We start from the raw sequence: 19,723 nt of genomic DNA, 5'->3' as shown, positions 1-19,723 counted from the left end.
TAACTCCAGTTTTAGTTACACTTTAAGGATGGTGTGATACACACTGAGAATAAAAAAGTAATGTGATGATAACTTTTAATAATCCTACTATAATATGTGTAGCTGTTCCTTATCAGTCTATTTTCCTAATTTAGAAGAGTGTGTTAAAAACACATTCAATTATTTTAACAACAAAAAAACTAATAACAATGATACTGTATCACAGCAGAGAAGTGATGAGCATATTAAGAGAAAAACTGTTTTTAAAGTGTCATGGAAAATGTAGTGCGCAGGTTTGTTATTACCCTGAAATAGAACAGTTTTCTGAAAGCATACTGTTAGGTTTACAATAATTTGGATTATTAAGAAGTATTAGCTTTACAGCTGAATACAAGGCATGACCTGTGGCCTAGCAATGCAGCTGACCACAAGGCAGAATGATAGCTAGGCCTTTGCTTGTGTCAAGTAATCATTTTAACTGCACCAAGCATTTTCTGAGTTAAAAAGTGAATCTGTGTCTGTGTGCTAAAAAAAAAATCAGCTACAGCAAGAAGTAAGATAAGACAGAGAAACCATTGTTTTGAGCTTACTAGTTGTGTCCTTGAGAAGTATCTTCTACTGTGTAAGGTTTTGCTAACATATTATAATGTTACTGTTACTTAACTTTTAGCTTTTAAAAGTGCTAGTTCAGCTTAATAGAAATATGCTGTTACAAAGACTTGTAGAACACCGCCCCAAGTATTGCTTTTTGTTAACCATATAGTCTTGCTTTGTTGTAAGAAGTATAAAAGATTGCCTCACCCTTGAGGGGGGGCCATTTTGCCTTTTGCTGGCTTTGTGGTCTTTGCTCGAGCAAATAAACAGCTATCTTTCTTTACCCACGTTGTCTGTCAATCAAATTACAGCTAGACAGCGGACCTTAGGGAGGTTTCTCCCACCACAATTTGGCGACCCAGATGGGACCCGTCTAGCTTGACGCCTTTGGAGACCTCCATCCCCCGACACCCCAGCGCGCACCAGGCGAGTTCACCTATTGGGTCAGTCTCGGGAGGTGGACGGTCCCCTCGGGACCAATAAGGCGGGATCCTCAAGTCGGGTAAAGGAATGGTACCGGCGAGTACCTCAGGTCAGGTATGTTTTTGGTTTCTATCTGGTTTCTGGTTTTACCTCTAGAGGTCTCTGGAAGCAGTCTTTGAGGGTATCTGTCTGCTGATTTAAACGCTGACAGAGCCAGCAGCCTAGCCGAAAGGCGAAAGACACAGATATAAGGTAGAAATGCTGTTATAATGGCCAATGACTAGGGTCTCGGACGCAAGACGCCCCTCCTCACGGAGAAAGCCAGTGGGGTCTGAGAACACCGGTTGTTGTACGTGGATGAAACAGCTTCTAGGCAGGTAGAACTTAGGGAAATAAGACTGCTCGTGCTTAGATATAATCATGGGTTCTGGTTTAGGGAAAGTTATTCCTGATACACCCCTTGATTTTATGATTAAGAATTGGAAACATTTGGAGGGACGGGCGGAACTGTCCAAGTCTCGTATGGCAGAACTCTGTTTAACTAATTGGACGTCTTATACGTCCCAGTTAGATTTGGGAAGACAATGGCCAGAAAATGGATCATTTGACCTAAATCGCCTGGCTGCTTTACGAAAGATCTTGGAGGACCTCCGTCCTGGCTAAATTAGTTATTGGTATTTATGGGACAACGTTGCTAGCAAGCAATTAAAATCTTTAGCTTCCCAGACCCCTGCACCTTTTCCAAATCTGTTAGCTCCCCTTCTATATCCAAAACCTGCTGCACCACCGTCATATTCAGAAGATGATTACAGACCCATGCCTAGGCCCCCTAACCTACCATTGATACCACCCCAAATGTTTGAACCCCAAAACACTGCCCCCGGGCCAGCCGAGGGACTGGGAAGTCTTCGGGAGGCATCACCTCGATTGTCTCTCTCGGAATCCCCGAGTCCCGGATCTGGAGAGGGATCCAGAGATCCCTCTCCAGATTCCAGTTCCACTCCGATTTCAAATCGCACTCGTCAAAAATTGTCTAAGCCTGCACTTCAGTTACCTCTAAGAGAATACCCTGTGCCTGGCGAGGGTGGAGAAGTTATCTGTCACTGGACACACGCTCTGTTCTCCACCACAGACCTCTTAAACTGGCAAGAAAACACCCCCAGGCTCAGAGATGATCCCGAAGTAGTTCTAAGACGCTTCAAAACCATTTTCATGACTCATAACCCCTCCTGGTCAGATGTCATGCAGCTTCTCGAAAGCCTCTTAACTACGGACGAGAAGACTCAAGTACTACGCCATGCTGACCAATTTCTAGCCGATCAGCCCCATGAAAACCACCCCATGCCTAATGGCGTGCCCAGGCAAAATCCGAATTGGAATTACAATCAGGAAAGGGGGCAAAATTCAGTAAGAATGCCGAAAGACAGCATTTTAGAAGGATTAAAGAAAGCAGGAGATAAAACTACAAACTGGTCCAAAGTGACAGCTACTGTTCAGGGTCCCGAAGAACACCCTTCAGACTATTTTGAAAGACTCTGTAAAGCTATACGTCAGTATGGAAACATGGACCCCGAGATACCTGCCACTTTGCCTGTGTTAAGACTTGTGTTCATAAGTCAGGCTAGCGAAGATATTAGAAAAAAGCTTCAACATAACACTGAGGGTGTTGAGGGCAAATCCATGGCAGAAATCTTAGCCATTGCTACTAAAACTTTTAATGGAAGGGAAGAAAAAAAGAAGAAAGAAAAACAAAAGGAAGATCATCCAACATTCGCATGTTGGCAGCAGTAATACAGCCCACAAATCCCTATAGAACCAATCTGCCCCGTGGCCCGAGGCCCTTTGTGCCTAGGCCACCGGGCCGTACCTACCAACCGTATGGGCCCAACGTATGTCATTACTGTAGACAGGAAGGACACTGGAAAAGAGAGTGCAAGTTAAGACCAAAAAGATCCCCAAGTGATAACCCTGAAAATCAAAAATTCAAGAACCCTCAGTTCACTGCTGTTACCCCAGATCTTGCTCAAAACCAATGTGACGACTGACGTGATGAGGGAGATTCTACATGCCACTTTCTACAACTATCCTCTGTCCAACCTAAAGAAGTCACCCTAAACTGCAGTGCTCAAGATCCCCTAATACCCTTAAAGATAGGAGAACACGTCTACGAGTGCCTGCTAGACACAGGGGCAACTTTTTCCAGTATTTCCAAAGGACATCTTCCACCAAGTGAAAAACAGGTCACTGTTATGGGAATTGAGGAAAAACCCTTCCGTTGCTCATTTTCTCAACCCACGAATGTAAAAATTGGCCCCCTCTCAGCAGAACACTCTTTTCTTCTAGCAACTGGCCCTGTTAACCTTCTTGGACGGGATCTTCTTTGCAAACTACAAGCCACCATACAGTGCTCACCTGACGGAATTATTCTAACATTTCCGTCCTCCCTGGTCCCAATGATAGCCACAGTGCTTGCAGTTACAGAAGACTCGAGCTTGCAGTCTCTTCCTCTTGTTCTAAAAGAAAGGGTACCCCCAGAGCTTTGGGGCCTCACCTCCAGCTCGGTGGGACTCCTAAAATCTGCAGATCCTGTCAAAATTCTAATTCGTACCAATCTTGAGCCACCTAAAGTACCCCAGTATCCTTTGAAAGCAGAAGCTATTGAGGGACTCAAGCCTTTAATTGAAGATTTTTCTAAACAAGGAATTTTAATTCCCTGTCAGTCCCCCTGTAACACACCTATACTTCCAGTAAAGAAACCCAAGCCTGGTCCAGACGGGAAACCTATGTATCTTCTGGTTCAAGATCTCAGACAAATTAATAAGTATGTCATTCCTCGACACCCGGTCGTTCCTAACCCCAATACTATTTTAACTGCAATACCCCCTGACACTGCTTTTTATACCGTAATAGACCTCTGTTCTGCTTTCTTCAGCATCCCCATCCACCCTGAATCCCAATATCTTTTTGCTTTCACCTGGGGTTCTTCTCAACTGACCTGGACAAGGTTACCCCAAGAATATGTAGAATCTCCCAGCATTTTTTCTCAAATTCTTCACAAAGATTTGCAAGATGTTACTTTTCCTAACTCCTCATCCCTTCTAATATACGTGGATGATTTACTCTTATGCTCTGCCTCATCAGAAGCATGTATTCAAGACACCATCATTTTACTCACTGCACTAGCCGCCAAAGGCCACAAGGTGTCACCAAGTAAGCTTCAGTTTTGTAAATCCACTGTTAAATACTTGGGCCACATTTTGGAGCCTGGCCAAAGACGCCTGAGTGATGACAGAATCCAAGCTATCCTAAATATTCCCAAGCCTATAACAAAGCATCAAGTTCGGGGGCTGCTGGGAATGGTGGGGTTCTGTCGCTCCTGGATTCCAGCCTTCGGAGAGTTAACCAAACCACTTGTACAGCTTACTACAAAAGAGGCAGAAGAGCCAGTCTTTTGGAATCATGAAGCTGCCCATAGTTTCAATAATATAAAATCTGCTTTAACTTCTGCCCCTGCCCTAGGGCTACCAGATTATCGAAAACCTTTCACACTCTTTGTCCATGAGCGACTAGGAGTAGCCTCTGGGGTACTTACTCAACCCTTAGGCAACACCCAACGCCTGATAGCTTACTTCTCTGCACAATTAGATCCAGTGGCAAAGGGGGGAGTAGGCTGCCTTCGCGCAGTGGCAGCAGCTGCAACCATAGTCGAGAAAGCCCAGGAATTAGTCCTCGGATATCCCCTTATCCTAAAGGCTCCACATGCAGTAGCACTCCTCCTCCTCCAGAAAAATACTCAACATTTTTCTCATCAGAGAATGAACAAGTATGAAACCACACTTTTAATGGCTACAAACCTGGTCATAGAGAGATGTAATACCCTGAATCCGGCTACTCTATTACCTCTACCCAGCGATGGAGAACCAGACTCCCACGATTGCCTTCAAGTTGCAGCATTTTCAGACAAACCCAGGGTAGATCTTAGTGACTTACCCTTAGACAACCCTGACTTGATTTTTTTTGTAGATGGCTCTTCAAAATTAGTAAATGGAGTTAGAAAAACGGGTTATGCAGTAGTAACTCCATTTGAAGTACTTGAAGCTGAACCACTGCCTGGGCAGTTGAGCTCGCAGGCGGCTGAACTTACTGCCCTTACACAAGCTTGTCAATTAGCATCGGGCCACTCTGTAAATATTTGGACTGATTCTAAGTATGCCTTTGGAATCTGTCATGCCACTGGACAATTGTAAAAACAGAGAGGATTTATGACAGCTTCTGGAACTAAAATATCAAATGCTAAACAAGTCAATGATCTCCTACAAGCTATAATGTTGCCAAAAGCCATAGCTGTAATGCATTGCCCAGCCCATACCAAAAAGGGAGATCAAGTTTCAAAAGGCAATGCCCTGGCCGATGCTGCAGCTCAAACAGCAGCCTTACAACCATGATCCGCCCTAGCATTCCAAGCTCAAATTCCTCAGTCAAAGGCATATTTGGGAATATTGCTAAAGCCAAAAATGTACGAGTCTGCACCACCTTTAAAACAACAGAGATGGAAAGCGGCAGGAGCCACCTGTGAAAAAGATGGAATATGGCAATTGCCAGATGAAAGGATAGTGTTACCTAAAACAGCTCTTAGACCCTATCTGCAACAACTCCATCAAAGCGAGCATTTAGGTTGTGAAAAACTTGCCACTATCACTAACAGGCTGTTCTATGCACCCAGAGTCTACCAGGAAGCAAAAAGGCTTTTAGAACACTGCAGTATATGCAAAAAGTTTAATATCAAAGGAGAAAAATCAGGACTCCCTGGGGCCCGCCCCTGGGCTTATACTCCCTTTAAAAGACTACAAATAGATTTTGCTGATATGCCTAAAGACAATGGGTACAAAAACCTCCTAGTAATTGTTGACCAACTCACAGGGTGGGTAGAAGCTTTCCCCACCAGAAGAGCTACAGCACAACAAGTAGTAAAAATACTCCTTAATAAAATTATACCCAGGTTTGGTCCTCCACGTATCATTGAAAGCGATCAAGGATCGCATTTTACTGCTGACATAAACAAAACACTGGCCAGCTGCCTAGGAATAGAATGGAAATTCCATACCCCTTGGCACCCAGAAAGCTCAGGACAAGTAGAGAGAATGAATCAGACCCTAAAACAAAAAATTGGAAAGCTATGTGCTGAGAGCGGGTTAAAATGGACTAAGATTCTCCCACTGGCCCTTATGTCCATCAGAACTACCCCCAGGAGAAAACTAAAGCTCAGCCCTTACGAGCTGCTGTTTGGACACCCTGTTCCCCAACATTTCTCCTTACTACCGGCTCACACTTCTTCTCTTTTAGGCGATGAAGGACTCACCTCTTATATTTTATCTCTACAGTCTCAGTTAAAATCTCTCCATAGATATGCTGCTTTAAGCCAACCCCTCCCTGCCGATGTCCCAGCACATCGCATCCAGCCTGGAGACTGGGTGTATGTAAAAACTTGGAAACGGTCTCCCCTTGAACCTAAGTGGCAAGGACCGTATCAAGTCCTCCTCACCTCCCACACCACCGTAAAAGTAGCAGAGAAGGACAACTGAATTCATTATACTCGTACAAAGAAAACAGAAGTTTCACCAGAGCTCAGGATCGGCTCCAACGCGAGCTTCCCTGACCTGGAAAAGGGGAAGCCAGAAGACGACGACTGCGGACTTCGTGGGAGCACCGCACGCCCACCTGACCGCAACAAGGGTGAGCCAGAAGCAGACGAAAAAAATAAAACAAACACCTCCTGGACCTGCAGCCCATTAGATAATATAAAACTCAAACTAACCAAGGTCCACTAATGAACTGTCACCCTTTTGGGGTCCTGCCCAGCCCAGAGAGCACCGAACTCCAAGTACTGCATCCCCTAGACACTTTTGGATCAGCTGAAACCGAGCACTTTGAGACTGTAACATGTCCCAGAAGATCAGTTATTGGGGCTGCAGGGTTGTGCATACTGTTTGTGCTGATTTTGGTTATAATATGGTTTTTATAACTATGTTATTTCTAATCTTTCTCTTTGCTGGAGAAATAAGTCTCTAACAGGGGTCGGCTATAGCTGCCAGTTGCTGCAGATGTGCTAATCCTGGTGCCCGAGGTTTTCCTGTCTGGATAAGCGATTCAATCGAACTCTCTGATATAGACGGGAAGGTCAACATTGCCCGTTGGTATCCTCCCTCACATTGCTGTAGTTCAGCAGAAGTTCGGGTATTTACTTATGGAACAGAATATTGTGTAAAGCCTAGCCACCCAGTTTTCAGACAATTTGCAGAGTCTCCTCAGGCTAAGACTACTCTTAAACCTAATGTTGCCCACATCTCTGATAATAATATGTACCTCCAATACGTTGAGAGAGCTGCTAAAGCAGAAAACCAAAGTGATTGTTGGGTGTGCAGTCATTTTCCTCCCCACACTCAAGGAGGCATTCCTATGACTCCCATCCCCTTGGGCCCCATCGAGTCACTTTTAAACCCCTCTAATAACCAAGCTTGGGACCAAAGTCAGCAGGAGTTCCTTTTAGTAAAGCCTGTTGTTGGACATTGGTGTTTCTATGTAAACTGCTCAGTATCAGACTGCATTAAATTTAGGCACAAGCATATGTCACCACTATTTTACTAGTTCTAGTGGAGGAGACTGGCGTAATAATAACACAGCAACTCCTACCTATTGCAGCTCTTACAATGATTTCTACAGCAGCAAAAATTTAACCAAGGGCACTAATCCTATCTGCACCCCCATCTCCTCTTTAAATAATACCTTGTGGTATTGTTTGTACACTGATACCTCCCGGGGACAATGCTTCCTCAATGGAACTGCAAATCCTTCCTTTAAATCAAAGGGTGAATGCAGGGTGCTAGGATTAGGAAACGGGGGCTGAATACCTCCTAAGTATTCAAACCTCGCTGCTTTAAAAGGACAATACTGGGTCTGTGGCTCCCACGCCTACCATAAAATCCCTGCCAAAGGAAAAGGTATCTACTATCCGGCAATGCTAAAACCCTCTACGTCCTTCGCCACGCACCTTCCACGGGGCAGGTGGCGAAACAAGAGGGATTTGCAAGAAAGCCGTGATATAGTAGACAAATATCAAAAAACTCCGCTTACCAAAGGAGTGTTAGTCAGGTGTTCTTTAGCAGGTATACTCCCAGGAGTAGGTACTGCTTGTCTTGGAAGATTTACACTACGCCTACAAGCTGTGATAGAAATCATGGCTCATGAATTCAGTGAAAGTCACAAGGAACTCTCGAAGGCCGTTGCTGCCTTGGCTGACACCCAAGAACTCCGACAAATGATAATTCAAAACCGCATAGCCCTTGATTTTCTCCTTGCTGCTCAAGGAGGAGCTTGCACAGTTATCGGACCAGAATGTTGCGTTTGGGTTAACAGTTCTTTTACAATAGTACAAACCCACCTCAATGATGCAGCTGTCCATATCCAAAAAGCTGAAAATATAGCAAAAATTCCCAAAGATACATCTCTTAGTTGGCTCACAAACTGATTGCCTTCCCTTACAGGATGGCTTAGACCTTTTGTATTAAGCTTAATTGGAATTGTTATAACTATAATCTGCCTGTTATGCTGTTTTCAGTGTCTATGCTCTCTAGGACAACAGTTTATGCAAAAGCAAGTAAAAATGTATGGTCAGTTTGTACAAATATCCAGCATCAATCATCAAAACCTAACCCCACAAGAAGTTGAATACCTAAAAGTGTGTTCCAAAATTCCCTCTGGAAAATTGGAACAAAGTGGGGGTTGTAGTGCGCAGGTTTATTATTACCCTGAAATAGAATAGTTTTCTGAAAGCATACTGTTAGGTTTACAATAATTTGGATTATTAAGAAGTATTAGCTTTACAGCTGAATACAAGGCATGACCTGTGGCCTAGCAATGCAGCTGACCACAAGGCAGAATGATAGCTAGGCCTTTGCTTGTGTCAAGTAATCATTTTAACTGCACCAAGCATTTTCTGAGTTAAAAAGTGAATCTGTGTCTGTGTGCTAAAAAAAAAATCAGCTACAGCAAGAAGTAAGATAAGACAGAGAAACCATTGTTTTGAGCTTACTAGTTGTGTCCTTGAGAAGTATCTTCTACTGTGTAAGGTTTTGCTAACATATTATAATGTTACTGTTACTTAACTTTTAGCTTTTAAAAGTGCTAGTTCAGCTTAATAGAAATATGCTGTTACAAAGATTTGTAGAACACCGCCCCAAGTATTGCTTTTTGTTAACCATATAGTCTTGCTTTGTTGTAAGAAGTATAAAAGATCGCCTCACCCTTGAGGGGGGGCCATTTTGCCTTTTGCTGGCTTTGTGGTCTTTGCTCGAGCAAATAAACAGCTATCTTTCTTTACCCGCGTTGTCTGTCAATCAAATTACAGCTAGACAACGGACCTTAGGGCGGTTTCTCCTACCACAAAATGTCGCCCTAAGATGGGCTCATACAGCCTGCACTAATCTGAATGAGATATGCCCTATTCTTACTTAGGATCACAATAAGCAAATGCCATTTATAGATGGATATAAACTTCATTATGAAACTGCCAGCTGCAATCCATGTTTATAGCCAAATTAAGTTCCGCACATAAAGTAGATTTTGACCATATAATAAATGTTCTGTTATTTTAAAAGTAAATATTGGTTTATGATCTAAGATGTTTAACAAAATATTCTCTCTGACATGGTCAGATTTCTGTATTTCTAGTCCTTTAAGAGTTTTTGTTGTTAAATTTCTCATAAGACTCTCTGAAATCATATGTATAGAAAAAAAAAAAGATTCAAATATAGTTTAAATTAAAAAAAAAAAAAAAGGAACAAGGAAAACACACACACACACACGCCCCACTACCCTCCCTCCTCCAACCCCCAACACACACATACAGCTAGGGTCAGTCTTCTTCCTCCTTTCCGAAATTATCCTTCACAAAGTTTCTCCTCCAGAAGAGGATACATTAAAAACTACAACAGATGCAATGGAATATGTAAGCATATGAAGTACAGGGAAGTTGTAATTATCCCCAAATAAACATCATCATCCCAAGAATTCCAAGGTAATGTAAACTGGAGAGAGAGCCAAGCTTGTTAAATGTATGAAACTGCAGGCAACTACACAATCTTAATTCTGTTCTGTAGTTACAACATAAGGGTGGGGGAAGAAACCATTATTGCATTTAGCATAATCTAGTTTTGAGACCACAATTACTAAATACAATAATGGTAAATCACACACATAGGCACCCAGTAGAATTGAGGAGTCCAAGCAGGCAGCAAGGTTCCTAATAACGTAGCAATTTAAGAAAAGACCCCCTCGCTGGGGAGAGGGGATGTTGCAGAAGATAGAGTTCTCCAGTATACTTAAATCTACTATTAACCAGACCTCAAACCCTGGCTTCCAACAACCTACCCTCCAGAAGTTAATGAACATAGGAGCAGTTGTACTGAAGAGAAAAGCCTGATAGTATCATTATGAAACCCAGAGCAGGCTTCTGCCAGATGTCATACAATACTGGAGAATACAAAATATTGATCTAGAAATAAACTAGCTGAATGGCAAAAGGTCTTTCAAATACATTTCTTCTCCCGAGGGAGAAAGCACGGGAGGCACATTTTGCCTGATGCCTCAAGATGTGGAAAGTTCCTGTTAATTGCCATTTCACAATTTACTGGCAGTGACATTAATTGATCCATATTCTCTGGATTGTAATGGTATTTTCCAATCTGGATGTCAAGCTGCTCAACCTGGCAATAGCGAACTTTGGAGTTTGACAACTATGGTCTCATAGTTGCTTAAGCATATTTGCCGCCCACATGTTCCTACCCATGGAATATTCCAATGACAAGTCAGAGATGGTAATAAATGTTAAATTAGTATTTTGTAACAAATAGAACAACAACAGACAATCCAATTCTCCCATTCAGTAAAAATTAAAACTTGTTCCTCTCATTCCTACGGCTGTTTTATAGTTTTGAAGATTAATGTATTTGTGCATTTGACAATTGCATGCTTTTAAAAGACAGTTGTTTAAAAATTTGATGCACCCCTTTCCAGATCTTAAAAAATTAGTAAACCTAGTTATGAATTAAATGTTAGATATGTTACTTAATGAAAGTCTTGCACATTTCTCAAGCTCAACTAATTCTTATGAATTTTGTATTTCTGTTAGGATCTCAAACGTGTATTACAAATACAGGCTTTTGGATCATTCTCTTCTTTTCTGTATAAAAAATTGTGTGGTTAGCCAACCCCAAAGCAGCCTTGATGCCTCCCTTATATCTTCTCCAGCTACACAGACAGAAAGTAGAATAAACTGGCTGTATACAGTATCTCTCTTCATGGCATTATATCAAGTTTTCCAAAAGACCCCTAAATTCACAAGGATGCTATTTTTTTCTAGCCATTTATTTATGAATGTTCAAGTTACTTTCCCCTTGTAACAAGATAAGGTTACAAAGTCTAGCACAAACCCATAACTAATTCCAATTTTCAGCTTTCCTAATGCAACAGAAAGACAATGTTGCTCCAAAGCAAGCTCAGACTAACTGACATAATTACTTACATGGTTTCCAAAATTTGGAAACCGTAAGTCATACAAGATTATGGCTTTTGATAAGACTGACATGAAGATCTACAGAAGTCATCGTTGCTAGCCCAGATTGATGAATCAGACTAGCACTTAGAGCAGGGGTGAGCAATTATTTTGGGAGGAGGGCCACTTACTGAGTTTTGGCAAGCCATTAAAGGCCACATTACAGGCAGCCAGGGGTAGATAAATATTAATTTTCTAAATTTTTTAGGGGCCCCGCAGGCCAGATAGAATGACCTGATGGGCCACATCCAGCCTGCGGGCCTCATTTTGCCAACCCCTGACTTAGAGGCAGTAAGTACACATACAGATTTAGTGTGTACCTTACTCTAAATTAAGAAAACAAACAAATTCACCACCAATCCTAATGTAGCCCTTGGCAAACCAATGAAAGCATCAACACAACTTGAGTCAATGCAGAAGTCTGACTTCCTATCATAGTCTAAGTATCTAGAGCAGAGATACCAACTCATTTAATATGGATAAAGCTAGGTTCTTATTATTTATAGGCCAAGGTTAGGATGATGTGGTTCACCCACTAAAGTTGATAGGAGTTCTGTGCATGGAGGAAGTAAATAAGGCCATATGGGGTCACTATAATTTATTAGTGAAGTTACATTTAAACAGTTTGGCTGAATAGGTAAGGAGAGTGCAGATACTGCCCCTTATTTGCAGATTTTCATGTAAAATTACAGTGACCTGTGCATTTAAATAAGGTATGCTTCTATATCTGCACTGTGCACATAACTGCCCTTAAAAATGTCAGAATTAAACTTCAGAATTAAGAATCGATTGAAATTAATGGGGACATTTTAATGCTCTTTTCACAGTCTGAAGAGTCAGCTCCTGGCAGAGCTGCATCAGAAGACATTCAGAGGTTTTTTGGAAGTGTCATAAGGACTCAAAGCTTTAAAGAAAGAAGGACGAGTGGAAGCTTTCAGAATCTGGAGAATCTGGCTCTGTCATGGCAACCAGTTAAATACAAGAAGGCTAAGAATGACACACTTTATCTAGGGAGATTCTCTTAACATCTAGACTCATTTTCTGAAGATCTTTATTACCCTAAAAATGAAGTAAAATATAAAGCATGAAGTAGGAAAGCAAGGTAAAGAATACAATAGGCCTTGGTCAGAAACAGGTGCTACCCCTAACTGAGGAAAAAGGGACAAAGAACATTTACTCCATCCTTAACTCTGCTGTTGACAGCACATATGAGGCAAGTCATCCCACAGTACTGGGTAGACTGGGGGTATGTCAAAGATATGGCCCACAAGCCAGATATGACCTGGAATTTTTGGCAGTAGGAAAATGTGGTGGCAGCGTTAATTACCGCAGCTCCTACTGCTGCCATTTGTTCCACCACCAAATTTCCAGCCCCAAGAGGAGTCCATGGGCCAGATCCAGAGAGTGGAGCAGTATTATCTGAGCTGCGGGGCCAGAAATCTGGCGGCAGGAGCTCTAGCTGGTGTTGTTCCAGCAACCACAGCAATTAACAATGCTGCCAACAAATTTACAGCACTGCCAGCTAGACAACACAGCCCCACACTCTGGATCTGGCCCACAGGGCTGGATGAGTTTGACACTCTTGGTTTAGAGGTCCCAGTAAAAAGAGGACCGGTGTCAGGGTCCTGCTATCATGGAATATACCTGTTATGCCAGACAGTTATGCTTCTTTTCTTAAAAATAGTTGCTAGCTTGTATAATATACTTGGGCCCATTTAGAGGGCTAACAGTTTTGTACTGTCTTCCTGAAACTGCTCTGCGATCTAAGATTGTCCAATCAATCAAGATTAATGCTGGGAATTTAAAATGTCAAGGTTGTTAACTATTTCACTGCTGATCATTTTAGTTGAAACACCCAACTAGTGGCTTACACTACAAACCAGCCTTCTACATCCTCACTGGTACCAAAAGCCCAAAACTGAGCTGCCAAAAGCCATGTCAACACTGCACCTTTCTGATGGCAGATGCAAGTTAGTCAGGGATGTAAAGAGGTGCAATCTTTAACCAAAGTAACTGTGCTGAAAAAGCCCATACAAGTAAATTTATTCTTTTTTTGTTGTTTTAACACTTTGCTTGTCCAGGGTATAGCTGTTCCTATGATGCAAAGTGTATCCACATTAGAAACCAGTGTATTTTATAACTATATTTATACCAGTACAGCACTCTTCAGGTGGATATGACCATATAGCCAAAGGTTTTTGCTTTCCTCCTGGTACTATGATACATCCAAGCATGATGAATAAACAAAATTGAGATATATTAAAACTGCAAAAATAAAAAACAACAATATTAAAAAAGGGAATGTAAAAATCAAAATAAGGCAGTGCTGCAGTGTTGATTTATCATCTTCCTATTTAATTTAGCAAAGCTCTCTCTCTGGAATTGCTGCAAGGTTTCAAAGTTGCTCTACCAGCATGCCAGTGAACCAAGAAAGTCAACAAAAAAATATTTTTTTTAAATGTATGTGTATATAATGTGTATGTGTATGTATAGAACACACACACACACACACACACACACACACACACACACACACTTACTTAATTATAATTACACCCTCCTCCCTCCATATAGATACAGTTTATACTGGGAAAGAATCCTTTTGACAATGCAACCTATATTTTTTGGGGAAGTGGTTTAACCATACCTGTAAAAAGAAAACCACTTTTGCCAGTGAACAGTTGTCTTCATTAGGGAGCTTTCCCACTCTACTTTCAGCAATGTCTTTGTAGTATAGACTAACCCAGGGATAATCAAACTCACCCCATGCTCTGAGCCAGATCCATACCATAGGAATCCTTCATGGATTCCACACAGGGCATGGGGTAACAGGAACAGCCGCCATAGGTCGAGCAAGGTTGTGTTAGCACAGACTTGACTCATCCTCCTGCCACCAATGGCCAGAGGCCCCAGATTCTGCAGCAGGCCACACCCCCACTCAGTTCTTTGACAGACTGAATGATGCATGGGCCAGATCCAGCCCACAGGCCATGTTTGAACACCCCAGGACTAGCCAATCCTCAGAGTAGTATCTTAGATACAGAAGTGATTATACACCAGGGGTGTGCAAAATACAGACTGGATCCAGTCCACCAAGTGATTCTATCCAGCCTGCAGCATGGCATATCACCATGGCATGTACGACCTCCCTCACCACCCCCAGGTGTGGAGGTGCCACCTGGCATGGAGCACAACCCCACTATCCCTATGTGTGGCTCTCAGACATGCTGGGCTGTAGTTTGCTGGGCTGATGGGATGGGGCCACGGATGGTCAGGGAGCAGTGTCTAGGACAGGGGTGGGCAAAATGCAGCCCACCAGGTCATTCTATCTGGCCCATGGAGCCCCTAAAAAATTTAGAAAATGAACATTTATCTGCCCTGGGCTGCCTGTCATGCAGCCCTCGATGGCTTGCCGAAACATAGTAAGTGGCCCTTTGCCCAAAATAATTGCCCGCCCCTGGTCTAGGAGCAGGATAGGTGGGTGGGGCCAGGATCACAGGGTGGTGACAGCATGGGGCTGGGGCCTGGGGCAGAGCTGCAATCTGTTCCCCACACATCCCTGTGGTAGATGCTGGCTCCACAAGCAGGGGCTTGCTGCTGCTCACAGAATCAGCATCCATCACAGGGATGTGCGGGGGAAAAAATCGTGACTCTTCCCCAGGCCCAGCCCCGTACTGTCACCACCCTGCAATCCTGGCCCCAGCCCCGGCCCCACCCACACACCACACTCCCAGAGACCACTCTCTACCCATCCACAGCCCCAACCCATCCTCCTGGCTGAGTGTGCCTTGCCTACGGGGGTCCTGGGCCTATCTCTATGGCGACCTCACCCACCTACCTGCCCACTATCTGGCACCCCCAGCAGTGGATGCAGGGCAGATGGGCCCAGAGCCTGATACGATCAATTGACACTCCACCCACACACACTTGTTGGAACCCAGAAACCTAGGGGCCTGGGTTTTTAATTACTTTTTAATTGGACATAAGACACCAGGTGGTGTAAACCAGTGTTTCCCAACCGGTGCGCTCCGCATCTGGCCACATGCTACCCCCTCCTCCGCCCCGCATCCAGCTGGTTTGCCGTGGGATGGAAAAAGCCATGCAAGTGTGCCATGGGATGAAAAGGGTTGGGAAACGCTGGTGTAAACAGCAGTGACGGGGGGCCCTACACCGGATCAGCACTCCCCCTCCCCACACCAGCTCTCAACAGCTCACCAAAACTCCTTACCTGGCCATCCAGCCCAAATAATTGCCCACCCCCGTTAAAGAGCTGCTCATCTCAAAAAGGTTCAGTCAAGCTACTGAAATTCAGCTAACAAAGAGAAAACACTTTAAAACCTACCTTACAACACACAACCTACACTACAAAAGTTATGGTTACCTTATAAACCACTATAACCAAATCAAGAACTCTGCTTCTTTTTCAGTGATACCAGCCAGCTGACCTCAGAGACATTAATCAGCTCCAGCAGGTCATTTCTCAACCAATCATCAGTTATAGACAGAAAGGCAGACTATATGCCGAAGTAGTCACATAGCTTTCATAGCATGCAAGCAAAGCCAATGTCTGGATATTATATATCAAGACCTGTGTTGAAAAACTGAAAAAGGAAAAACGTAACTCAAGCATATAAGACTATTTTAACATCCATATTAATCATATAGAAACATTTTTGTTAAATTTGGTAAGTAATTCTGATACAGAGCTTGGCCAAAACCAACAGTAATGTGTTTTCAGGCCTCTCTCCATATTAAAAAATATATCTCGGCTAGCAATAAGTCAAACTGTGTCAGATCATTGCAGCATTTAACATAATTTGGTCCACTGTGAGAGGGGGAAAATAAAAACAAAACACATTTTTAACTATATAGACTATTGCTGCTTGTGTTCAAACTGCTCACAAGAGAATACTGCAATCCAGAGGGGAGAAAAAAAAAATCACAACTTTGAAAATTTCCATACTGCAACAAGTCCCAACAGCACCATGACATTAAGCTCCATTCATTCTTCATTGACTGGCTTAAATTTAAGATTTCCCACCAGAGATCAATTAACCAACCTTTCCTACAGAAAATAATCAGAACCAATAATATCCATTCTTCTCAAATCCATCATCTCTATCCCTGGGTAGCTGTCACTAGCCCACTGTTCTAAGGAGTCAATCTGAAGTGGGCACTTTGAAGTCCACCCATGCCTTAAGCAAAAAGTAAAGCATTAGTGATACACTTTACATAAAGAGAAGAATCTTGCCTGTTCTTTAACTATAAACTGGTGTTTTAGTTGGCCACCATAAATTGTTCTCTTTTCCCAGATTTTTTTTTAAATTCCCTTTTCTCTTTGCTTTATTTTACACCACATTATATTTTGTGCTTTTAAATGACAGTGGAAAGAGAAGTATTTAAAACAACTAAAATAAAAAACTGATTTACCCTTGGTAACTACATGTCTCTGTCATGAGACACCAATCCTGAAAGTTTCTAAACCTTTTTATTAATTAAGCAGGATGCTCTACCAAATCTTTCTCCACAATGTGTATTAAGAATGACACAGTGCTATTATAAAGTGCCATTGATAAAGACAGAAGCATGCCATTTATTTCACTGGGATTCTATATATTAAAAACTGAGATACCTGTTGGTACCAGACTGTGCTTTTCTTGGCCATTACAATTGGCCAGGTAGTTACAGTTATGATGCTGAACCACATTAGTGACTCAAGAAGTGAAGAAATGCCTCCGAATGCAGGATTTTTGTCTTACTGCTACTATGCTACATAGTAGAACAGATGCAGAAATTAGATGAAATGCATTTTGTGAGCAGTGCAGATGTCAGATTAGAGCCAAAAAAACCCCCAGTAAATGCTGTTGCTATTTAGATATTGTCACCTCAGCGTTGTGCGACATGGCTTTTGAACCATGTGTAAATGGAGCTTTCTAACTGACAGCATCACCCAACTGTCTGCTTAGTAAATGATCTGCCACTTTCTCCCCTCCAAACAAATAACCTGTTCTATGAGAGAGAGAGAGACACCTCTTAAAGCATCATTGGATATTTAAAAGAAGTCTCCTTAAAACATACTGCAAAAAATCTAAGCAACCTCTATCTTACCAATCAGCCCCAACACCAGCAGTGAGCTTGACACAATATATGTATTTAAATATCAAATGATACCATGCAAAGCTGCATAAGGAAAACAGATCAACTGCAGTACCTCCAATAACACCAATTTTCCCAACTCTTTGAGTTGGTCTAATCAAAGATATCAGATTTCTCCAAAGAACCTCGTCTGCTTATGTGCTTAAACCAACCTAGCTATAAACCTACACCACTACAGCGAACCAAGCATTTCTCACAGGAAGATGAACAGACAGTGACAGACATTTGACTAAGTTGTTTTCCCAACCTGCATAAAACAGTCTCACCCGTGCCCTAATGCCACATTTTTAAACCCCAACAGTTTCCTTTCATCTTTTAAGGAAAAATCATTTTTTAAAAAGATGCAAGAACCGCTTTGGGAGAGGACGGACCTGCACCTCCTCACCCTTAGCCCAATTCTCAGGCTCCCGCTTGGGCGTCTTAGCATCTTACCCCCAAGAACCCCCTAGGTTCCCATTTTCCAACTACCCACTTGTCTAATAGAAGAGAGCCCATCCGCCCAAAGAGCCTTGCCTGCCTATGTCCTTAGCCCAGCACGGCTACAACAAAAACCCTGGATGTCCAGGGGATTGCTCCTGGAGCCAGCTACCCAGGCTGGGCGCATCGCTTGGTGAGAGAGGAAGTGCGATACCCACCTGCCGAGCCAGGCACTGCCGCCCAAGGCGAGAAGGCAGACAGAAGTGACAACTGCTGCTTAAGCTAAACAGTGGCAGAATTTCACGCTGAGGCAGGGCGACCTGGGAGCTAGAGCTCCGCCGGCCGTGTGGCCGGCCCCTGCTACGTGCCGCCGAGGCACCGGCCTGTCACAGCGGGGCCAAGAAGCGGGCAGCCCGCCACTCCCCACGGGGACCGGGACAGCACCGCCCACCCCGCCCCCGGGTGCCGGGCTGAGCCTGCGGGGCGGGGGCAACCCTAGCAGCACCCCACAGCCCGCCCCGCTCACCGCCGGCCGCACCCTACCCTCGCCCGGGCCCGCAGCACCCGCAGCAGCACAATATGGCGAGCGGCGGCCTCCGCAATGGAGCTCGGGAAATAGAGGGGAGTTACATATTCATGGCCGGGGCCGGGCAGGGAGCGGGGACGGAGCTTGCTCCCCGCCCCGCAGGCGCCCCCTCCAGCCAAGCCCCTGGCCGCGCCTTACGCACGGGCGGGGCAGCTCCCTCAGCCCGCGGGGACCGGGCCCGGCCCCTCCTCCCGGCCTTTGTTCAGTCGGGGACCGAGGGAGCCTTCGCTGCCGGGGGGGGGGAAGGACAGGAGGCTTTAAACACCGGCTACACAAAGCCTTGGCTGGGATGATAGAGTTGGGGCTGCCGCCGCGCTGAGCAGGGGCTTGGACTGGATGACCTCCTGAGGTCCCTTCCAGCCACTGGCGACACACAGGGGGTGCAAGCAGGTGCACGTGCACCCCCTGAGCATGGCGGTGCCCCCCTGCGGAAAGGCGCCGCCGACACTGCCAGCAGCACCTGCGGGCGGGCAGCGCTCGGCACACCGGCCCCCCGCACACCCACCCCCCGGCTGCCAGCACTGCTGGCGGCATCTGCGGGCAGTCCACCATCACTGCCGGCCAACGATGACGCTGCTGGCGGTGTCTTCTGCAGGTGTTCGCTGACCGCCGGGCAGCACTCGCGCCCCGCCCCCAACAGCGCTGCCTCCCCTTGGGGGAGCTCATCGTGGCCCCCCAGCCTCCAGGGGCATGCGGCGTTTATGCTTCCAGCGCTCAAGTTTCTGTATCAGGAGGGCACCATAAGAGAACAGTCATCTTGGCCAGGCACTGGTCTGCTGATGCTATCCCACCTTCACCCTGCGCTGTGCTCATAGATTCATAGATTGTAAGGCCGGAAGGGGCCCTGGAAGATCATGGGGTCCAGCCCCCTGCACCAAGCAGGAAAGATAACAGGGGTCAGGTGACCCCAGCAAGGTGACTCTAGTTTCCTCTTGAAGATCTCCAGGAGAGGCAATTGC

At 44.4% G+C, this 19,723-nt stretch overlaps 1 protein-coding gene across 4 annotated transcripts in view; it reads right to left on the bottom strand.

Moving 5' to 3' along the window:
* The window catches only part of RNF2 (ring finger protein 2), a 47,461-nt gene extending 28,577 nt beyond the window's left edge, over nucleotides 1-18,884 (bottom strand). For 2 of the 4 annotated variants that reach the window (XM_019500196.2, XM_014596047.3), the window contains exon 1: nucleotides 18,397-18,686. The gene's annotated coding sequence lies outside the window, so the exon portion shown is untranslated. Of the gene's footprint in view, nucleotides 1-18,396; nucleotides 18,687-18,721 lie in introns of those variants that run through there. The other 2 variants (XM_019500199.2, XM_019500198.2) reach the window with 2 other exon arrangements.
* Between the last annotated feature and the right edge of the window lie 839 nt (nucleotides 18,885-19,723).

Source organism: Alligator mississippiensis, chromosome 5, assembly GCF_030867095.1.
Source record: "Alligator mississippiensis isolate rAllMis1 chromosome 5, rAllMis1, whole genome shotgun sequence".
Taxonomy (NCBI): domain Eukaryota; kingdom Metazoa; phylum Chordata; order Crocodylia; family Alligatoridae; genus Alligator; species Alligator mississippiensis.
This window is presented reverse-complemented; position numbering and strand designations above follow the sequence as displayed.